Raw genomic sequence first — 23,283 nt, forward strand, 5'->3', positions numbered from 1 at the left:
ACCTTCCTATATTGGTGGCAATTAGTGTTACAGATGTAAAAATAGGCAATAAATATTTATCTTTTAAGGATACTTCTGTCTCTAACACTACTGCTATTCCTGGCTCCCCTCTTCCTCAAAAAGGAATTGGAAAGTGATTGGGACACTTCACTTTCACGCAGTAGGGATTCTGCTGCCAAGCAATACCAACAACTTAGCTAAGTAATGGAAAATCTCATACCACACATGATCTAAGCCCAGCTAAACCTCAACATTACTTTGGGGGATGAAACCCCCAAGCTAACAACCAGGTTCCTAGGAGGAGCAATCATAAAGGAACTTTAGAACCCACCCCTGGATATCTACTCATACATCAAAATCAAACAGAAGTCCCAGAACAAAAAAGATTACTACATATAAAAAATTATATATATATAAGAAGGGAAGTGCTATAAAATGCAATAAAGAAAATAGAGATATTGAAAAGAAACAAATCAGAACTGGAAATGAAAGACAAAATGAATCAAAATAAAAATTCATTTTAAAGCATCACCAATAGATTAGATTATGCAGAAAAAAGAACTTCAGACCTTGTAGGCAGAACTTCAGGCCTTGAAGACAGGGTATATAAACTTAAATACTCAGTATGCAATAAAGGGAAAAAATGAAAGATGATAATCAAAATATACAACAACTCTGGAATAGCACCAAGAGAACAAACATGAGAGTCATTGTGATAAAGAAAACATGGAGATACAGACTTAAGGTATTAGGAACATTTTCAGTGAGATAGTAACTTAAAACTTTCCCCATATAAGAAATAAGATGGACATCCATATATAGGAGATATATAAGATCCCACATGGACAAGTTCAGAATAGAACTCTCCCAAACACATCATAATCAAAATGCTTAACAGAGAAAACAGGAAAAAATACTAAATCTATGGAAGAAAACATGAGGACAAATTTAGTGGCAAATAAATAAGACTCATTTCTGACTTCTTTAACTCAGACCCTAAAATCAAGGAGGGCCTGGATGAGATATTCCAAGCTCTAAAATAAAACAATTGCCACTGAAGGTCGCTATATCCAGCAAAGTTTTCTTTGAAAATCAGTGGAGAAATAAAAACTTTTCACAACAAGTATAAACTGAAAGAATTTATGATCACTAAGCCAGTACTACAATGAATACTCAACTTAAACTGTACACAGAGATACCCCCAAATTAGCCCCAAAACTCTCAAATAGATGAAGATCATTGGAAGAGAAGCAAACTAAATGAAAAAAAAAAAAAAAAAAAAAGCCAGGATTAAAAATAGCAGGCAAACTCAAATAGCATAAAACTACAAATACATATCCACAACAACACTGAATGTAAATGGTCCCAACTGCCTAATTCAAAGACATAGATTAGCAGAATGGAACAAAAACCAAGATCCAACTATATGCTATTTGCAAGAGACTCATCTCATAGGTAAAGAAATCCACAGACTAAAAATAAAAAGATGGAAAAATATGCCATGCAGAGTCCAAAAAATAGCAGGAATAGCTCTTCTTATATCTGATAAACCAGATTTCAAGCAATTATTCAGAAAAGACAAAGAAGGTCACTATGTCAACACAGCCTTATCATTAACAGATGGGTCATCCAAACATAAAATCAATAAAGTTATTTCTGAGCTTAATAATACTATAAATCAAATTGACCTAATAGACATCTACAGAATATTTCATTCCCAAACAGTTGAATTTACCTTTTTCCCAGAAGCTCATGATGTCTTTTCCAAAATACACTGTATTCTAGGTCAGAATGTAAATCTTAGTAAATTAAATAAAATGATATAATTTTGTGCATCTATCAGAGCATAATGGAAAGAAACTAGAAATCAATGTTGAGAGCAGGGTGGTATCTGTGCTGCTAACTGTCTCAAGGACAAACAGGACTGCTGGGCCCCTGTGCTTACCAAGGTTGTTAAGAGATATTTGTCCGAGGAATGTGCGGTTGCCTGGAGACCTTATCCGTCAAGGATGGGAGCGGGGCTTAACCCCGACTCATCTCCTGCATAGTTCACCCCTTCCCTCCTCCCTTCTTCCACTAGGACCATTCAGTTCTGGCAGGACCCAATGAGAATCAAATAGATTGGCCGGACCCAACCAGAGGAGGACTAATGTTTAGCTGTTCAAATGTTAACCAATTAAAAGAACACTGTAAAACTGCTTGCCTTTCATTATAAAAACCCTGCTAACGAGGGCTCGGGGCCTCTCTTAGCGTCACTGGTTAAGGACGCAGAGGACCAGGTTCGAACTTGCTAATAAATGACTCTTTGCTGCTTGCATTGATCGTGGTCTCCGGTGGTCCTTGTGGGGTCTCGAGCCTTTGGGCACAACATCAACAGCAAGGAAGGTAATAGAAATAACATATACACATGGAGATTGAACAACATTCTTTCAAATGAAGAATGGATCATCAAAGAAATGAGAGAAGAAATACATTCTTAGAAACGAATGAGAACAGAGATACAACATTTCAAAATCTCTGGAACAGTATGAAAGCAGTTCTAAGAGGAAAATCTATAGCATTGAGTGCCTACATTTACAGAAAATAGAAGGATCCCAAAACAAATGAGCCAAACTAACCAAAGAAGAGACAAGAGAAGTCCCAAGTAAACAAAATTAGAAATTAAAAAGGGGATATCACCATAGACACCTCTGAAATCCAGAGACATATTAGAAACTATCTTGAAAATGTATATTCTAATAAACTGTAAAATACAGAAGACACTGACAAATTTCTAGACATATATGACCCACCAAAATTGAACCAGGAAGACATAGAAAACCTAAACACATCAATAACAAGTAATAAAACAATAATTAAAAACCTTCCAGCAATGTAAAGTCTAGGACCAGACACATTTTCAGTTGAGTTCTACCAGATCCTTACAGAACTAAAGCCAGTTTTTCCAAATTATCCCATGAAATTGAAATGGAGGAAATACTCTCAAATACATTCTATGAAGCCAGTAAAACCCTGAAAAACTCTTGCCAGAGCAATTAGATAAAAGAAAGACTTTAAAGGGCTACAAATAGGAAAAGAAAACCTCAAACTATCCCTATTTGTAGATGACATGATTCTATATTTAAAAGACCCAAAATCTTTCACCAGGAACCTTCCAGAACTCATACATTAGTTTAGCTAAGTAGCAAGATATAAAATTAACAGTCATAAATCAATTGCATCCCTACATATCAGTAATGAATCAACCAAAAAAGAAATTAGGAAAACTATCCCATTTACAATAGCCTCAAAGAAAATAAAATACTGGGAACCAATCTAATATAAGAGGTGAGATAGCTCTACAGTAAAACTATAGAACACTAAAGATGGAAATTGAAGACCTTAGAAGATAGAAAGACCTCCCATGTTCTTGGATAGGCAGAATTAATATTGTCAAAATGGCCATACTATCAAAAGTGCTATACAGATTTAATGCAATTCCTATTAAGGTTCTGATGATTTTCTTCACAGAAACAGAAAAAGCAGTTTGAAAGGCATTTGGAAAAATAAGAGACCCACAATAACCAAAGAAGTCCTCAGCAAGAAAAGTGAAACAGGAGTACCAAAACTTAAATTATACTACAGAGCTATAGTAACAAAAACAGCATGGTATTTGCACCAAAACAGATACAAAGACAAATAGTACAAAATAGAAGACACAGAAACAAACCCACATAAATACAGTTTTCTCATACTAGACAAAGATGCCCAAAACATACACTGGGGAAAAGATAGCCTATTCAACTAACGATGCTGGGAAAACTGGAAATCCTTATGTAACAAAATGAAATTAGACCCCTGTCTCATCAGGGTCCTGGACATTAGACCAGAGATGCTGTGCCCACTAGAAGAAAAAGTAGGCACAAATTTCCATCATGTCAGCTTAGGAACCAAATTCCTCAACAAGTGAAAGAAGTAAAATAAAAAATCAATAAATGGAATTGTATCAAGGTAAAAAGCTTATTCACAGAAAAGGAAACAATCAAGAACATGAAGAGAGCGCCTGCAGAATGGGAGAAAATGTTTGCCACCTAAACCTCAGATAGAGCATTAATTTACAGGATAAATAAAGAACTCAAAAAACTTAACACCAAGAAAATAACCCAATCAACAAATGGGCAAAGGAACTGAACAGAAACTTCACAGAAGAAATACAAATGGTCAAAAAATATATGAAAACATGTTCAACATCTCTAGCAAATATGAAAATGCAAATCAAAACTACATTGATATCTCACTCCAGTCAGAATGGCAATTTTCAAGAATACAACCAATAATAAATGTTGGCAAGGATGTGGGGGAAAAGCACACACTCATACATTGCTTGTAGGTCTGTAAATTGGTGCAACCACTCTGGAAATCAGTATGAAGATTCCTCAGAAAACTGGGAATGGAACCACCATTTGACCTAGTCATCCCACTCCTCGGTATATTCCCAAAGGACTTAAAATCAGCATACTACAGTGACACAGCTCTATCAATGTTTTAAGCAGCTTAATTCACAATTGTTAAGCTATGTAATCAACTTAGGTGGTGCCCTTCAACAGAGGAATGGATAAAGAAAATGTGGTGTATATACCCAATGGAATATTGCTCAACCATAAAAAAATGAAATTATGGCATTTGCCAGTAAATGGAAGGATCTGGAGACTATCATAAGTGAAATAAGCCAATCCTCCAAAACCAAAGCCAAATGTTTTCTCTGATAAGTGGAGCTGATCCATAGTGGAGGGTGGGTATGGAAGAATGGAGGATTATGCAGAGAGGAATGAAGGGAGGGGTGAGACGTAGGGATGGGAAAGTCAGTAGAATGAGACAGGCATTACCCTACATACATGTATGATTACACTACTGGTGTGACTCAGCACCATGTACAGCCAGAGGAATGAGAAATTATGCTTCATTTGTGTATAATGTGTCAAAATGCATTGTACTGTCATGTATAACCAATTAGAATAAAAAATTTTAAAAAGAAATATCAATCTTCTAAAAAAGAAGAAATGATTTGCCATTTTCAGTCCCTTGAAGACCATTTTAGATGACCTTCATAACCCAAAGGTGGTCTATGTAATAGACCTTGAGAAGCATCTATATAGTCCAAAGTGTCAAACAATTTTGAATCATGGCTTCCTCTTTTATTCTGCTCAAATCCATGACCTTCTTTTAAAATCATATTCACAAATGATACACATGTGATTATAAAAGTTTTCATTCACATTAAAATATTATTATCGACATTTTTTAGTGAACCTGGTGATACACTATGGTGATAAATGTGCTTCTTTGTTGATGCTTAAAATAACAAGGTCTACCATCAGGTCAATTACCTATACCATTTTGAAGCAGTATGATTTCAAGTGATACTTCAAGATCTCTCCACTAAATATATTATGAAAATATTCTATCATTTCTACTTATGACAAAAACGTACCACAAGTATTAATGTGTACTAGTGTATACCAATGATGGATGTGCTAAATTTCTGGTAAAGGTTAATTTTTTAAAAAAATCTTAAAACTTTATTTGTTCTTTTTAGATATATCTGACCATAGGATGTATTTTGGCAAGTAACACTCACTTTTTTTTCCCATGAGAGTGTGCCTGTATATAGACCCCATCTATATACCCTGGCTAAAACTTTTGTTCTAGTCTCACTTCATTATCAGGTAAGGAATAAACTCAGAATAGTCTAGTGATTTCTTTCAGTGCAGACCACAAATACATAATCTGAGGTCAAAGCATTTGGCTTTCAATTGAACAAGACCAGTAACACAACCTTGGAATGTCAATTTACTTACAAGCTCACATATATAGGAAGTTTCTCCTTAGGAATGAAGGCATAGAGTCAGTTCAAAGCAAATGCAGTGAAGCTTGTTTGTCAGTCAGGAAAAAGGTGATGAAGTTAAAATGCTCCAGTGGTTTTGCTCATCTCAAAGACTTTTAGGTGTTTATCTAAACCAGTTTAAAAAGTTTGAACTTTAAAAAGCAATTTATAAAATGATGGAAACACATCGGCTTTGCTTTATAAATAGCCGAAATTCAGCAGGTATAGGAAGAGGATGGTAATTATCAGAGAGACAGACCTACCAAAACAAACAGAAATCCTCTAGAGTTAGCTAATCAAGCCCTGAGACTGCAATCTGAGCTTACTTTTGTGATAATCAGAATCATGATGTTATTTATAGGTGGCATAAATAATACTTGCAGAGAATAAGACAAGGCACAGCATCAAGGGGACATTGGAGACTCCAGTTCTCCAATCATACCATTGACTAATAATTAGAAAAATAATCTTAGGACAAATTTTTTTTTTTTTTCATGAGTAGTCGAAGACTTTATTACATACAAATCTACAAATGGTCTCTTCCCAGTGAAAAGTACATCGTTTGTCATGCCTTGGGCAAGTTGTAAAACCTAATTTGACAGTAGAACTGTCCCAATAAATCATTTCCAGTGAACCCCAGTCATGATGAACAGTCTAGTCTCTAAATTTTTAAAGCTGGTTGTTACCATGTCTGTCTCACTAACAGACAATCTCCATTTTCCACAGAATAAAACTGTAATGACTGTAGGTCATTTCCTAGTTCAATTTCTCTGCCCAGCATCTTGGGACTTTCATAGGACAACAAAAGTTCTGATGCAGGAACTTTGAGAAAACATGACAGTAATGCCTTCACCTTTTAAACTGTCATGGAGCCTGGCAGTTGCTTCTCTAAGACCTGTTCAAAGTGGTTTGGATATTTTATCTTCAGTTTCAGGAGTTGGGTTTTCAGCATAAATGGTTGCTGTACTTTGAGTTCTCTGTCCTCAGGTGCACCATACTTGTGGCAGAGGAACTGGTATCTAGGATAGGCTATAAGAAATTCTTCATTTGGTCTGTTTTTTTTCTGATTCCTGATGTCCACCTGCCTTTTTCCACTCATTTCCAAAAACTTTTCAGTAATCAAGCTCAGCTCCTTGCCTTTCCTCTGGAAGAATCTCACATTTGTTCAAGGTCTTCGGTTGACCAATTTTGGCAATAATGAGTTGTCAAGTGGTCTGTGCTTCCTTGCTCCCTGCAGTCAGGCTGTTCCTTAGGCAGACAGGGCACGCAAGCTCTGTAATTTATCTAGCTCACTGATGAATGACCATTGTGATATCTGATTGTCGCTTACTACAGGGTACTGCAGGGACGGGAACATGGATGTTTTGCACCCAATTCCAGTACCCAGAAAATGTATAGAAGAAATTCCAGTCCAGGGTCAGAAAGGATTAGTTGTTCTAATCTGGGCAGATAGGCTATCAGGAAGAGCTGGTTTTCATCAATTAATGGGTTAGAGGAAAGGTCTAATAACTTGAGCGTCTGTAGAACTTCATTGGGCCTTTGTGAAATTAAGATGCTGTTGGAGCCCAGATACAGCTGCTTGAGGACTGGCCACCCTGGGGCACAACGCAGCACCTCAGTTCACGTTATTCCTGTTTGGTTGAGAACTAAAACCTTCCATGTAGAAAATGTTCCAGTTACAGCTGATGAGCCAGAGGGAAACTGCAGCTTATTTTCACTGAGATTAAGAACCACCAGGTTTTCGAGCTGATCAGCAATAGGAATCACTTCATCCCATGATGCCAATAGGTTTTTTGACACATCTACTCTTGTAATATTAGGACATGTTCCGACAATTCCTCCTTTTTCACCAGCACAACTTACTGCACAGTTCCTTAGAGAAATCTCTTGCAAGTTGTTCAGATGACTCTGCTGTTTTATGACAGAGTCAAAACCAATGGTTTCCACAGGTTTCTTCCCAAGTGTAATAATTTGCTCTTTCCCATGGCCTTCTGTTCCATCTTCTAATAGCGGTTCTTAACTGCAGTAAGAAAGTCCACTCCCAAATTCACCTTGTTAGGACGAATAAAGGATCCTCCTGTTAGGTGCCTGCATTTAAAGTACACCGTCCCTTCATGGCTCCCATCATGCTTTCCTCTCTCTGGATTGTCCCACTCCACTCCTAACCAGAGTCCTGCCACAGGTGGGACAATGCCAGAAAAAACGCACTGTTGTATGTTCTCCATTTACTTCGACTCTTCCACCAATGACATCTAACATCAAATATCACTCATGATAAGACAGCCAGAATACAAAATGTGAGATCCAACCGCAGCAGCTGCTGGTCAGGGTGGCGGCCCCAGACCACGGCAGGCCAGGATAAATTATCATACAACTGATAATATAGCAACAATAATCAACACCTGGTGAATGCTTACAAGATAGTAGGGCTTCACTCACCTACTTCTTCACAGCAAAGTTGTGAGGTGGGATTTAACAGCTGTGGAAACTGACATGTAGAGTCATCTGCCCATCATATTAAAGCTAACAAGTGTCAAATGTCTAGTTCTCTCTTACAATGTCACCCAGAATTTTGACCTCCAGTTCCATTTGCCAAGCTGCACTCAGCACACATCTTCACCATTTCTGCCATATCCACCTGCCACCTGTCTTCTTACCTAGAATTTTATAAACTGACCTTAAATCTCCTGCCTTTCAAAATGTTAGTTTTCTTTATCACTGTCTATGAACCCAAAATCACTCTAACAAATAAAATGTTTAAATAACTTCAACATGCAATCAAGTAAACATTATTAGTAAGATAAAAAATAAAATTAAAATATATTAAAAAAATTAAAATGCTAGCTTTGTCCCAGTCATTTTGTACCCCACCCTGGAAAAAGGAAAATTGATGTGGTTTTTGTATTTTTCAAATACACAGAATTCATAATTAACAAAAGATCATCTCTTCCACAGCTATAAAAAAAACACAATAATTGATTTTTATTTCACTATTTTTGGCTTGTCTAACTCAATAGTCCCTGCACATCAGTAGAAAAATTGCCTCTAATTTGTGTCTTAGACACAAGGAGCATATGATCAGAGGGATAGCTAACTACTCCATTGTTACCTAGGAGAGTTTGGGAGACAGACCTCAAATTATCCCTCAGAAAATCATTCCAATTAATCATCCATATTTAACAGCAATAGCAAATAGTGCTTTAAAAATGCTTGGCAGAAAATTGGTTTGTGCAGTCTTTTCAACAAAAACACAAGTTCCAAGTTACACTACATTCTTATTTCTTCATGGGAAAAATATTACCTTTGCTTCGTGTAACAGTATTTTCTCAAGTTGGCACATCAGTAGGGTTGCTTCTGCTTTATTTTGGGTCCATTATGTAGCTTCTGTTAAGTATAACTAAAATGAATTGATTACCAAAGATCAAAGACATTGGAGAAATGTAACATAGGGTAAATCAGAGCTTTGGATTCACACTGGTGTTTTGGCATCCACATGATATAATTTGCCTTGTAGATGAGGAATAGGAACTTTTTCAACACTAGGAAAAATACTCTCCCCTTCATTTGCTCTTAATTTAAATGCATTTGGAGAAGTAACAGTTCCATATTTTCTCTTTTAGTTTGTAATGTGCATGAAGATTACAGGAAGAAAAGGAAAGACCACCAGACAGAAGGAGAAAGTGGCAGACTGCTAAAAACAAAACTCCTGCTTCCCAAACGTGTTAGCTTTGACCTGTAAAGCTGGAGGAAGTGATACCTTATTCATTAAGGGTTACATAAGATTCAAGTCAAGAACTGGCTAAATTATTCCCTGGTTCCCAAAACCACAATAAAAACATCTAATTTTGAAGAAAACATATCAATCTACATTAGTAAACTGGAATAAATCCACATACCCAATTAACATGTTAGACTAAATACGTAGGGAGTCCAAGACAGGTAATCTGTGGAAAATGAAAGATTTCTACATATATTCTTCTGTCAATCAGCAAAACTGAACTCAAGTTGGGGAGATAATATGTCAAACAGTCAAAAATCTTAATGTTTAATTTCCATGCAACTAAAGCGTTTAAACGATGTGGGCAGTAGTTGAGTTGTCCCCTTGAAGAAGTTTGTTCTAAGATTGGATCCACAGGATGCATTTGTTTTGGTGGAATGAAAGAATATTTTCTTTATCAGGAGGGTAAGGAGGTAAGGGGAAAGGAGAGTCTGAGCAAAGGCAAGAATTTGGAAAGAAAAAATATAGCCCTGTTGAGAAAACTTTGCTGACGGCTCCCACAGTTTCTTCCTCAGAGTGGTCATTCTTATAGAGGAAAACACTAACCCTACTAAAATATTGTTTTAATATTATTCTTAGGGGAGATCTATGGGATTGAATCACAGATTTCTTTTATTTTTAAAGAAAGAGGCTCTGATGCAGGGAGATGGTAAGCATATAAGTCGCTGATCATCTATGAAGGTAGAGAAGTGGAGAGAGTTTCACGAGAAGGGACGGTTTAGAATGACAAAGTTGAGACCATTCATATCCCACTCTCCCGCTGTGATGAGTGGCAGGAATTGGTTATGGATAGTGTAAGATTGAGTGTGTGGAGGCAATTTGATACTATGGGGCTCCTAATTTTTAAGTGGGGTGAAAGGATGGGATAAAAATGAGTCTGAGAGATGTACTAAAAATTTATTTTTTATTCTTTTCTAAGTAGAAAAAAATTCATATGGAATACTGATTTTTAGGTATGTTCATCTAAACCAGTTTAAAAGTTGAAACTTAGAAAAAATAACTTGTCAAATGATGGAAACATTTTGGTTTTGCTTTAAATATTCTGAATAAGGATTTTGGTAAATTGGATTTGCTATATAAAGTTGTATTAAGAAAACAAACACGAACCTTTGATTGCTTTCAGTATAAATGTTTAAGTATGTCAATACATAAATTCACTTTGTATCTGAATGAAGACTGAATATGAGTGAACTTGTTTTGATAATGCACAATCCTAAAACAATACAACCACCCCTGAAGTGTAGTGTCGTTGACATCAATTTACACTTTCCTATACATGCAGAATAGACAAAGCATGAAGAATAGCATGAATCATTCACCTCTATCATAAAAATCAGTTCTTAAATTTGCCTGTTTATTGTTATTTCTGCTAAATTTAAAAGTTAAAAAAATAATTGAAGGTTTTACTTTCAAAAAGGAGTTTATAACATAATACTGTCTGTCATGTTCAGCGGGTAAATTCTGGGGTCCAGCAAAGGGCAAAGGAGGATTGGAAAATAAAGATTGACAAGCACAGATCTTGAAGATAAGACTGGGATCAGGTGGAGCCTACCCTCTGTTGGGGATGCAGGTCTAAAGAATTACACCAGCAATCTTTATTTATATATGCTTGTTATCAGGTTAAAGATCATGCAAGCATTATTCTTTGTATTCAGGAACGTTACAGAAAGTAGGACATCTATGTAGCTTTTCTGCAGTAGCAATCCATGGTTGCAAAGTACAATGTTAGGAGCTTTGTGTAGCTCTCAAGACAGTCCATTGTTAAAAGTTGCTATAAGGCGGACAGGAACTGGAGAAACTGAGTTGGTGAAACATTGTGGTTGTGTCGCATAAGAATTTCTTTCCTGGAGTGGGGGGGTTGGGTGCCTGAGATCAAGGTTAGAACTGATAGGGCTCTTGCACAGAGGCTTCTAATTTTTACAGCAGCTAGGCATCCTGTGCCTTTGCACAGAAACATTCCCCAAAACCGGGCATGCCACAGCCATGAGGGCATCAGAGACCCCCAATCTCAATAACTGCTCTCCCATCATCCATCACCACTCCCAACAATTGTCATTATCAGAAATCATTTCTCAAGTTGCTCTATTTAAAGAGTGTCAGAAAGAAAAACCGATGTTGCACTCACATTAGGTAATTTTACCACATATTTCAACCTCTGGCCTATAATATTCCATAAAGTTCTGGGTCCTTGTATTTTAAAATGGGCCCAAAGATGAATATAATGAAGGTATGAACGAATTTTAAATTCTGAGCTTTTATACAAAAACTTTTGAAAGTTTTTTTTTAAATCACCTGTACACTTTAAATTCTTGTCAAAATTTGTATTTTAACACAAATGTGTTATTATATCTTGACTTATTAAATCATAAGTGATGTTGTATAAGAAAAAGTATAAAAACAAATCAGAGTGAGTTCAGTTTTTAATATAGTAGTAGTAACAATAGAAACAAAAGTAAATATTCAGAGAATGTTTAATATGTTTCAAGCACTGTGCTTAGTGCTTCAAATATGTTATCATTTATTCCTCTCAATAATCTTTTTGCCCAAAGTCACATACCATGTAATGGACTGAGCTGGCCTTCAACCCTAGAGTCATGTACTGCTTGGTCACACAGGGTTAATGCCCTGACCCAAAGGGGAAAAGAAGGCATCTATTGATCTGGAAGAGCAAGAGCATTCCTTGCTGTCTGAAAAAATACAACTGTTTTAATTTGGGAGGTGTGATGTGAGGATGACATTTTTTCATCTTCCTGCTCTGAAAAACTACGAGGAATTGAAACTCAATTATTTGGAGTAGTCGAATAGATTGATAGTAAGAAGTAAAGATAGCATTTTATAAGAAACAAGAGTCTTTTTATCATTACTCACTGCTATAAAACCTGTAGTATAAGATAAGCTTAGAAGGACTCAATATCAGGATTCATACATTCGTATACCTTTGAGGATTTCAAAGTAAAGGGTTATTAATGCCAAGGAGGAGAAACAAGATATTTGTAACTTCAGGAGTAATAAGTTATTAAATTAAAATCTACAAATATGTTTCTAAATTTCTGTCCTTTTTTTTTATCTAAAGGTGTAAGGGCAAATGTTGTCACCACCATCCACTGTAGATCTTAGGGATCTCAAATCACAGTTTCCTTGAAAATTTTCTCACAGAAAGAACAATAAGTTTTTTTCTAACCCTAGGTACTGCAAACCTCACAATTTTTGAATACTCTGTAGACCAATTTTTATTGTTAATGTTCAACAAATATTCAGGCAAGAGAGCACTTTCTTGCATGCATTTCCGTGTTTCTTCTTTTTCTTTTCCTTCACCTTTTCTTTCTCCTCCTCCTTTTTTGTGGAAACTATAACACTTATAATTTTCAAAAAGCTGAACATGTAACTTTCACCCAGTATCTGCTAAAGAAAGATCCAGCAAATGCTGGACTTTAGTATAATTCAAAATTCTAGAAGTCTGTACATATTCCTGATGATATTCTGTTTATATTACATAAAAATTTGTGTACTAAAGTTAATTAGAATTATGAAATGCCAAAATGTTGATTTGATTTTTAAAACAATTGTTTTCAGCTTTACATCACCAAATTTTAGAGGGCTTAGGGGGTTAGCACTTATGTTGATTAGATTCATAAATCAACCAATATAGGAATCAATCTCATGTATCTAACCATTCTTTCACCCAGGATGAGAAAGAATATTATGTTTTTGTGAAATTCCTTATGTTCCATTTATTTCTCTCCTATGTACATGCACTTATCTAGCTTTGTTGGCATGATGAGGGGTTATCTGAGGGGATGTGTAAAAACAGTCTCATCTATTAGTAGTTTTGATAACGGTGTTTATCTTGGATATATAAGTTGTTTCTGTTGAAATATACTTGTGAATTCATGTTTTAAAATAAAATCACCCTAAACAATCAGATACAAAATACTTTATTTATCTACAACTTTTGGCCAGGATTGTGGAGAGTGGTGGAACTTCTGATCTATGAAGACTTGCATAACAAGATAACTCTCATAAATTGTTGAAAATTTTAGCTGTGGGTACTCTATTGTCTTACGTCAAACTAACATCATAGGTATATCTTAATCTTGTTGTGTTGCATTTATTTATGAGATTTCTATTTCCCATTGGTATCTATGGGCTTTCCTTATTGGTGAACTTGCTCATTATATTTTATAGCAATCCAACTTAAGATGGAAGGATGATGTGGGAACACAGGGCCCTTCTGAATGAAGCCAATGACTACAGGGATAAGCTAGTGTCACGAAGTGATCCTTAGACTGTGTTTCTCTTATTACCACCACAAAATTTTCTGTATATTAATAAATACTAGTGCAAGGTTTCCAAAATCACTTACTACCTGTTGTCTTGCTAAAGGATGGGCCTAGCTTATGTTTCAAAGACAACCTTGTAATAAAGTTGTAGTAAGAGATCCTTGAAGTCTTTCACCATCACTATTTCTTTCCCCTCCAATTTTTATAATTTTTCATTTAAAGAAGGAACAAGATATGGAAATTAAATATGTGTGAGAAAAATATAAGCCTTAAGCTATAAATAATTATTTGCATGATTTCTGGGAATTTCCTAGATTCCTATAGTTATATGAGAGAGAATTATATTAACTAGAGTATGAATGACAGTCATAGAAAAAGTAAAGTTTGGAGAGCTGAAGAGTTTTAGCTGTATATAAAATCTAAACCTAAGTAAACCTGAAAGGATTACAATTAAGATGGCAATAATTCTTTTTTTAATTTTTTTTTGTTTTTAGCTATAGATGGACACAATACCTTTTTTATTTACTTATGTTGTGCTAAGGCTCAAACCCAGTGTCCCATGCATGTGAGGCAAGTACTCTACCACTGAGCTACAACCCCAGGCCATGGCAACAATTCTTTCAGGGAAGACCTGGATTGCTGTAAACCAAATCTGCTGGATTAGCTAAATGTTCTCACTTGGAAAGCATTGAGGTCTATAGAACACTCTTTTTTAGAATGATTTTCTTTCCCTGAAGTATTCTGTGCTGGAAAACAATTTAAAGCAAGTGTCTTAAGTGGCAGAATCCTTGACAGAAAATATATTTAGAATAATGTAGCTCATTTACAGCTTTACAAAGTATACAGCTGCATCAACCATCCAGAACAAGTCAATTCCATTCCTTTATTCTCTTATGCAGACACTTGCATGGATTTTAGAGATATTTGGGGGACACTCTCTAAAGGCAATCTTGATTAACTGATTAAGAATGGAAAGTGATAGAAATCACTCTTGCAGTGAGATCTAGTGATCATAAAGCACCTCCCTCGATTGATGGAATTGTCCCATTATAAGTATATTTTGTCATGAGTTAAACATAAACTTATATCAAAATTGTTATGAGCAAGAATGTTTTCCTGTAGCTCACTTCTTTAAGATCTCCACATAGTCTGGAGACAAATGTGAGCCCAGGAGAATTACTGTAGAAAGTACCAAGTTCTAAACACTTGACATACATTGACTCATTTAATCTTCATAACACTCTTATACCCTATTTTTATGCTCCTCACTTTACAATGGAGCAAATTGAAACACAAAGAGATTAAGTAAATTGTTCAAAATTATATAACTCATAAATGATACAGAATTGAAAAAAGATAGTATAGTTCTAGTGTTCCAGATCTTGACTCTGTAGTATGTTGCCTTCCTGGTTGCAATTTAATTCCTGTTAGGTTTTTGTCTTTCCTGAGTATATGCCTTGTCTTTGAAATTAAATTTGATGGTATATTACAGTCAATTCCTTTTTCCTGAGAGGAGGAGAGTCAGAGAGTGGGAAAAAATGTAATTCTTTGTAGAAATATACTCTTCAATATTAGACATAGTCATTCTTAGCTAATTAATTCCTGGAGCGTTCTTCCCACTCCAGCACAATTAATCATTAAAGCAGCTTTGAGGGAATCGCAGGAAAAGAACTGAAAAGCAGTTCTTGAAAACCTTTCAAAGGATTTTTCTAGAGGAAAATAATATGACTAATCTTAAATTGAATTATGTAGTGGACAAATTTTCAAATCTAATGAAAACAGTACATTAAAACACTTTATCTCTGCCATTCACTTCTAATATAACATGTACATTACTTGTAAGATATCTGCCCTTTAAAAGTTTTATGAATCATTTTTAATGGCAGAGAACCATTAAAACATTTTTCAGAAGAACAAATAGTAGAATTAATATAAAAGATAAATGAACATTATGAAATTCACACTACCTTTTATACGTTTTAGAAAAGGGACTGCCAGAGTGAAAATATGTGGGTGGCTTTATTGCAGATATAACAAATTATTGATTGACTGCTCCAAGAAAATGTACTGTCACTCACCATATCATCTCAGCAAAGAGCAATGCCACAAAATACTATTTAAACTGATATTGGAAAGTATAAAGATGCTGATGTAGCCATCAGATGAATCCATTCCATACCAGTTGAGTCAGGTCAATTGAGGAATTTGCAGCTGATGTTTTTGGTGGTTCATGATGTTAACTGAGCAATTTGCAATAATGTGTTCCCTTTCTCACACAAACCAGGTAGATTTCCAGCAAGAGTATCAAAATCGCCAAGTCAGATCAGAGCTGCTACCAAACATGAGGTTTTACTTAAAGGTGTTTACTGATGGCAAAATGTACATTTCCATGAACTGATTTTTGCTTCTGAAAAAAAAAAAGGTACTCATTTTAACAATGTAGAGAGAATGTTGTCAGGAAGTTGTAAAAAAATAAGTTGTAATTAGCTTTTATAATCGGACTTGTTTGTAGGGATTACCATGATAAAATTACAGAGACAATTATAATTGATATATTTTTCCTAATTTTCAATATATTTTGAAATTTTTGCTACCTTTCGTGATTCTTGTACTCATCAGTAGTGATCTTGAGATGATTCTTTTTTTAAAAACAATTTGTAATTTAATTTATTTTTCTCTCCACTTGAATTGTTGCCTGGATTCCTAGGGAGCTCAATTAGCATAGAGAATCTATGAAAGATAGAATCTAATGAAAGATAATCTGGAAAGATAATAGTATTGTCTATTTACAAATAGTATATAGGTTTCTGGATGTAGAATTATATTCTATAAGGAGATAACAGTCTATCTGTGATTCCTTTTAAACATTAAAAACTAAGATCATGCACCCTTTTTATCACCAGAAAATGTCTTTTTCTATTAATCTTGTTAAATACCACTAATCTCAACAACATTCCTTATAGAAGTACAGAGCTAGAGAGGCCATGTTGCTTATACAGATTGCAACAAGACTTTCAGTTATGTTAGTCCTTAGTTTCCTAAGAAAGCATTCAGAAAATCATTAAGATGTTGTATGTCTTACAAGTTATAATCATTACCAACTTAATACCACTTTTTTTGTAATTCAATATAAATATTACAAGAAACTTTTAATAATAAATTGGTAATGACCTAAGTGTTCTGATAGAGTGTAGATTGGCAAATTTGACTGAATTTGGATGTTAGAACAATAATTAATGCATAGAAGATTAGATTTCTTTACTATTTTGAAGATATTATGTTAACTCCATTTCTAGTTTAGGATAGTTACAGAAATAGGTTTTAAGGAAAGAATATTATACTCTGAAAGATATACTAATACATTAGTTTTGAAAATTATGTCATAGGAAATGCTTATTCCTATTGTATACAGATATGGCATAAGTTTTGTATATTAATACAGTACTTGTCATAAATTCTGAATGATCAAATTAGCAGCATTATCTGAGGTTGTTAATCATAACAATGATAGCTAATAAGGACCATGTGTTAGGGTTCTCCTAAATGGAAAGAACAAGGCATGTACCATGTGTGGAGATGGAGAAGATTGGTGGAATCTCACGAAAACAGCTTCTTATATTCTGACTACATCCCACTGTCAATAAAACCTTAAAGTTGCTCCACTTCCAAACTCAGGAGGAAGCACATCTCCTGAGAGTCCACTCTTCTACCAGTCCAGACCCATTTTCTTACCCTCTTCATTCTAACCTTACCAACTTTGGGGAAAAACATTTCATCATCATGGAGTCAGCCAATAATCATGGAAAGATGCAGATCTACTCCCTCTACCTCCCTTCCTACTCTTACTGCCCAGGCAAATAGAGGTGTTCAGGACACACACAGAGTATACTTAAAATACCCCTCAGTGCTGCTGCTGTCAGGGATCCTCCTCCAGCAAATAGCTTGGGCACTCCTGTTCTTAGAGAAGAGTTTAGAAAACGAACCTATACTAACCTTCCCCAATTTGCTTCTACAATATGATCTAGGAGGTCACTGACTTTGAACTTAAGCAAATTGGATGCAGAGTCCAGTCTTTATGAAGACCAATTGTTTAGATTTAGACTAGTAACTTGAGTTCTCGAACTTCATTTTTGTCATATTAAAATTCTTTCCTTACAGAGCGACTATAATAAATTTTTATAGAAATGATCAATGCACCAATCAATAAATGATATAAACTTTCACTTCTAAACTCATAAATTTTTAACATTTTAATGTAAAAATGTCTCTGGGACATAACTGATTTGATGAGTACATCAAAAGTTCAATGGATTCGCTGTACTAAGATTAGACCGAAGATTTCATGAACACAAGCGAGCTAGTCACTGGGAAACTGTTTCCTCTTTTTGTGATTACTCCTACCTGTGTGTTCTATGAAACTGTGAAGAGGAATGAGAAAATTAGACTCACTTGTAATATACATATAAATCTGAGTTTGTGTATGACCTACTTGGCAACCTTAAACCCCAGTTTCATCTTGTTAAATGGATAATACCTAAATCATAGTGCTGCTTGATTAAACAGTATAATGACTGTGATAGAAGCAATATATTGTTGGGCACATAAATACATGCTTAGTAGAATATGAATTTACATAATCACAAAAGTCACTTACCATATATAGTAACAATATTGCAATTTAAGATATTTCACAGACAGAAGTTCTTCCTTATTCATGGCTTTGCTTTTCAAGGTTATCAGAGGTCAACCATAGTCCAAATAACTTTAATGGAAAAGTTGGAAATAAACCTAAATTTTAAATTGCATGCTCTCCCAAGTAGGGTGATGAAATCTCAGGCAGTCTCACTTCTTCACATCAGCAACATGAATCATCCTTTTGTCCAGTGTATCCACTCTGTATGTGCTACCTGTTTCTTAGTTACTTAGTAGCTGTCTCTGTTATTGGACTGTTGCTGTATCTCAGTCCTTGTGTTAGAGTAACCTTTATTTTACTCAATAATGGTTCCCAAGTGCAAGACTATAGTGATGCTGGCAATTCAGATATACCCAAGAGAAGCAGTAAAGTGTTTCCTTTAAGTGCTATCTCACATCACAAGAAGAATGGTGAGTATAGTATGATATTTTGAGAGAGGAGAAACCATGTTCGCATAACTTTTATTACAGCATATTATTAAAATTATTCTATTTTATCATTAGAGTTGTTAATCTCTTACAGTGCTTAATTTATGAAGTAAAATTTGTCATACATATGAATCTATAGGAAAAAGCATATTATGTATAGGATTGGATCTATGAGTGCTCAGTCTTTAAACACATTTCCTATGAATAAGAAAGGACTACTGTATAAATAACACTGCATAAGGTTTAATTAGTGATCTATCGAAATCTATTACCACATTCTAATTATAATGTACATTTCATCTTTTGAAAATGTTAATATTCTTATGTCAGTTTTTAATGTTTCTTTTCTAATGAGAAAGATTTCTAGTCTTTTTTAAAAATTTTTAGGCAATAATAAAAACCTTTTCTTTAAAAAAGTTTATTTCCCATTGAGAAAGTATATTAGCTTTTCTAGCAATAAACATAATCTTAAATAAACTTGTTTTACTATATTATATATTTAATATATCAAATGAATAATAACATGTTAAAAATAAGAAAATACCTAGTTCATTAATAGCTCCTTTGATGATTGCGTGATTACCGAGGTGAGCTATAGGTATAAAGGTTTTTGATAAATGCCTTGAGGGTAATGAGAAAATTAAACTTTCATGAGAATTCTAATAATGTTGAAAATAACCAAACTATGATCAACCCTGACAATCCCAAGGCACGCTTGAAAAACTATAATGGCATTTTAAGTCAAGAATGAGGTTTTTGTTTTGCTGAATGGATTGTTTTGTTGAATGAATTGAGGTCAGAACTAAATGGCTCTGAGCAATTGAGGAGATTTTATAGGCAGATTGGGAGAGAAAGAAAGATCCAGAATCAAGAGGAATGTAAGACTAAAGGTTTTGGAGAAAGAACAGAGATGGGTGGGGACAACTGGAGATATTTACACTCTTCTCCGAGGTCTTAGGATAACAAATCAACCAATGTACTTGGAACTGGTTAATTATTGAGGTTATATGACAAAGTCTTGAACTCAGCTCCTCTGTGGGAAGTGGGAAGTGACCCAGTCAAATTCTGGTTGCATTGAGCTCCAACTGTGTGAGGGGCACCTCAATGAGACAACTGACTCAGAACTATTCCTCCCCCTTCCTCTACTCCCCCCAACACCTGTTAAACTGTGCAGCATCCGACCTCCCACTCTTTTCCTCCCACCCTCTACTCTGTCTACCACCCCAAATTTCCATGGTCGCTTCTCTTACCCAATTGTTTCCTGAGGACACAAAACTCCTGTGAAATCTGCAGTCACTACTCAGATTGAAAAGTAAATTAAAGCAAGTGACTAAGTTTTTGGTGTCAGAAAACATAGCAACTGCAGATATCGAATGAGAAGAGGAAGTTGCTTGCAATTTCCCTCATATTTAGTTTTCCCTTTTGCCATTTATCAGTGGGCTTTCTATCTTTAGCTAACAAAGAAAACTGAACAAAATAGTGAGTGATACCATTTCATTTAGATGGATTAACATCAGGCTTCCAGAGAGTAGATTCAATTCTCCTCTAATCAATGGTGTCTGAGCTCTTACCTGGGCTTGAGCAGGAACTGCCAGAAATTCAAGATGAACAGACCCTGAACTCTCAAAAATATATACAGGCACGTGTTTTGCACTAGGACATAGGAAGCCTCTGTGAATATTTTGGTGATGACTTCATTAGTGGCTACCAACCTGCTGGGGACTATGCCATACGGACTACGCCAAGATGGCATCTGGCAGTTAGCCAGAAGTTGTTTTGGTCACATTGGCAGTGAGGAGGTTGATTAACATAAGCACACCCAGGTGATTTGTCATTGGCCATATTCAATTAAGTCCACGCACACAATGCGTACTCCTAATTGTGCCTGCTCGGACATCTAGCTCCACGCCTAATCTTCGCACAATTGGCGTCAGCCCTACCCTTCGCCCCTGGAGGGGATATAAACCGACTGGAGCGCCAGGGTTCCCGGGTTTCCTGAATCTACAATAAACCATTCTGAATTCAGAAGCTTCGCTATTCATTTGTCTCCCGCGCCAAATTGACTCCCCTGGACAGCGTCACCAACCTAAGCCAGGCTCCCTACTTCCCGCGTGCAACACACTCTTATAGTAACTTCTCAGAAGACACTGTTTCTCCCCAGGTGGAGACATGGTGCAGACCTCCAAAGGGGAATGTCAGAACCTCCACAAACCACGTGCATTTGAAAACGTGTGCTGAATCTCTTCACCCCTGCTCCTACTAAACCCAGTACAGAAAGAAATGCATTCTTTCATTCTAGATTGACCTCAAGGGTGCGGGATTTCTGGGCATGACTTGTTTTCTCAAATACACATCCTCCTTGGGAAAGGGGACAGAATGTTGATGTGGGATTGATTCTTGGCCTTTGTTCTGATCAAGGTGGCTTCAGTGAAGTTGGTCAAATTTGGAATTTTTGTGTCTAGGATGGAACTAACTTCCAGATGGCGTATGAAAGTCATTGTTTTGTGGTGACAGAGAACAACCATTAGTACCTGCCATTCAAGTGCTGCTGTAAAGAGGAGTGCCTCTCTGAACAGTTCCTAGTAGGAAGCTCATTGGCTTCACCTCGGCTCCAGACCCAGATGTTGCACATGGCACAAGATCAAAGGCCACTGATGAAAATGAACTACATCTGTAGGGCACTTTAAAGTTCAGGTGTTTCTTTACTGTGTATGACTTTTTTTTTATTCACAAGAGGCATGTATCATCTCACAGATCTCCAGTACAGGCGAACGAGATCTTTTCTTCCATCTGTCCCTTAGAGGCCTTGCTTACAAAACTGCTTCAGAGGTCTTAAGAACAGTTGGAGATGGTCACAGATTTAAGACACTGTTGGTTGTCTTGAGGAGTGAACTTTGGTCAGGGCAGATGTTATTATCGATAACTGCACTTGTCAAGGCTAAGAAAGGCTATGTGATTTGCCTGGGACTTTACAAGAAAGGAGAAACAACTCTTCTCACTATTTCTCCCATCCTCTTCTGGAAGAACCACCATGCACCCTCTTAAAATCTCCTGTCAGCTCTTAACCAGTGCAGACAAGGGTAGAAGCTGGGCAAAGACAGGCTAAGGAGTGCTGAGTCAGTAATAAGGTCTAAATGGATAAAATTTAATTATAAATGAACATTTGGGGATGAAGGAAAACACTCATTTTTCAAATTGGTCCACTATCAAAAACAAATGTCTACATACAACATTCTTAGAGGTGCCCAGCTCCTTAATAGAAGACTTACTTACTGAATGAAGTTACTTTTTTGTGTGTGTGTTTATTATTGATGATCCAGGAGCTTCATACCTTGGAGTCTAAGGATGTGCAAACTTTCACTGCTCTAGGATTAATGGATGTTTTTGATATCTATGAACATGATTCCAGGGCTAATATAATGATGACCAAGCACCTGTGAGTCTCTTCAGAGTCTTGATGCTTAATTAATATTCCACAGCTCTAAGCATTGTAAAACCTGCTTATTTCCATCCCAGTAAAATTATGATATAATTATAATAAATAGTGTATCTTAAACACACTGAAAATGACAATAGGAAATCAAAATGGTGACATCTGTTACTCATCAACTTTAAAAATTGACTATTTTAGAAGTTGTGTTTTTATAACTGATCGCATTTTTTTCATTTTTATTTTGAAAGATTCCATTCACGAAAATGGGTTTATATGTACATATATAACATATATATGTTATATATAATCACAATATGAACATCACATTAGTACCCAATCTAAGAAATAAAATATTACTAATTCCTAAATAACCTATCCTACTTCCTAGAACAATTCTGAATATTTGTCCCTGTAATTCTTTATTTTTATCATATATGTACCCTAAAAACTACATTTTCCTCTTTTGGTACTAGGAATTGAACCCAAGGATACTTTATCACCAAGAGACATCCCCATTCCTTTCTACTTTTTTACTTTGAGGCTGGCCTCAAACCTGCAATCCTCCTGCCTCAGTTTCCTGAGTTGCTGGAATTATAGGCACATATCACTTCTCCTGGCTCTCAAAAACCTATTGCTTAGTGTTTAGTTTTTTTTTTTTTTTAACTTTCTATAAATGGTATTTTGCAATATTGCAGCAGCTTGTGTGTTTTGCTCAATGCTGCTTGTGTAATTCATTCCTATTCATGTTCTTATCTAAAGTTTAATATTTGTATTCCATTATATAGTATGAACAAAGCACAGTTTATGA

General features: G+C 35.6%; 1 protein-coding gene and 1 pseudogene across 2 annotated transcripts in view; both read right to left on the reverse strand.

The window, feature by feature from the left end:
- The window catches only part of Pde1a (phosphodiesterase 1A), a 342,540-nt gene that overhangs the window by 7,594 nt on the left and 311,663 nt on the right, over positions 1-23,283 (reverse strand). The gene's annotated exons all lie outside the window — the stretch shown is intronic.
- LOC124981301 (tubulin-specific chaperone E-like) lies at positions 6,546-8,122 on the reverse strand (annotated as a pseudogene).

Source organism: Sciurus carolinensis, chromosome 3 (assembly GCF_902686445.1).
Source record: "Sciurus carolinensis chromosome 3, mSciCar1.2, whole genome shotgun sequence".
In the NCBI taxonomy this organism is placed as follows: domain Eukaryota; kingdom Metazoa; phylum Chordata; class Mammalia; order Rodentia; family Sciuridae; genus Sciurus; species Sciurus carolinensis.